The sequence below is a fragment of the Centroberyx affinis genome, unplaced genomic scaffold, assembly GCF_046629955.1.
Source record: "Centroberyx affinis isolate AG114_WGS23_722 - 3 ecotype Tasmania unplaced genomic scaffold, CSIRO-AGI_Caff_v1 ptg002186l_1, whole genome shotgun sequence".
NCBI classification, from domain to species: Eukaryota; Metazoa; Chordata; class Actinopteri; order Beryciformes; family Berycidae; genus Centroberyx; species Centroberyx affinis.
Window position 1 is genome coordinate 47,220 of NW_027280494.1, and position 1,359 is coordinate 48,578.

Sequence of the window (1,359 nt, forward strand, 5' to 3'; positions counted from 1 at the left end):
ATGCAGAGTGTGCAAGTCAAAAGAGGCTGTGTGTGTGTGTGTGTGTGTGTGTGTGCGTGTGTGTGAGGGTGTGTGTACATGGGCATGCGTGTGAGTCTGCATGTGTGTCTGTGTTTCTGTATGCGTGTGTGTGTGTGTGTGTGTGTCTTTGTTTCTGTATGCGAGTGTGCATCTGCATGTTTGTGTGTGTGTGTGTGTGTGTATGTGTGTGTGTGTGTGTGCATCTTATAGATGCAACATGGGCAGGCTGGGAGCAGGGGTTGAGACCCGGCTGGTCAATGTATCTATCAGCTCGTTTTGTGATGCCTGCAGCTAGAGAGATTAAAGGGAAGGGTTACCACAGCATATGGGATGTGTGTGTTTGTGTGTGTTTGTGTGTAGGTGCATGTGTGTGAGAGTGGACTTTTAATGAATCATGTCCAGGTAAAGTGGGGAAAACTCACAAGCTTACATCATCCGACATTTTGTGCCGGGGACAGACAGACTGAAATGTTCTGCTATATGACACCGTTCCTCTTTCTACCCTTTCACTGAGTATCTATCTATCTATCTATCTATCTATCTATCTATCTATCTATCTATCTATCTATCTATTCTTCTTTATTTCCCTTTGTCTTTCTCTTTTTGTCTCGTGTTTATCCTCTAGCATTCTCATTCTATCATTTCTGTCTCTCTCTCTCTCTCCCTCTCTCTCGCTCTCTCTCTCTCTCTCCCCCTCTTTCCCTCTCTCTCTCTGTCTCTCTCTGCAGCCATCTGCTCCTTTGTTTCTCTCTGGGGTGTGTTGTTGCTGTGTGTTGGCATGATGGCATACACACCATTTCACATAGAAAGGGATGACAAAAGGAGAACATAGAGAGGAGAGAAAGACAGAATGGGAATGAGGCAGACAGAGGAAACGGACCCGGCCAGGATAGAAACGCAGAGAGCGTTGGGGTGGGGGGTGGGGGGGTTGTGGGGGTTGGAGGTAGGGAGCAGTGTGGGGGGGCGGAGGTGGGGGTAAACGAAAGAGACAAGCTTTTATAAAGGTTAGCACCAGGAAAGCCTCACTCTCTCTCCCTCCCCCGTGTTCGCTCCCCTCAGCCAGAATCAATGCTCCAAAATCCCCCAAAGCCAGATCCTCTTACATCCCATCAATTATTCAACCTGCCTCTTTTGTACAACCACTCCTGTTTACAAGGACTGCCTGGCCAATTGTAAATGTTTGCGTGCCCGCTGAGTCCCCATCACCTCCCAACCACACTCGTTGATTACATGGTGATTTAGCCCTGTCCTGCCACACACATGCCCAACCCCCCCTCCACACACACACACACCGCTCACATACACATCTCTGCTGACAGGGCATCTGTCAGTCTGGCG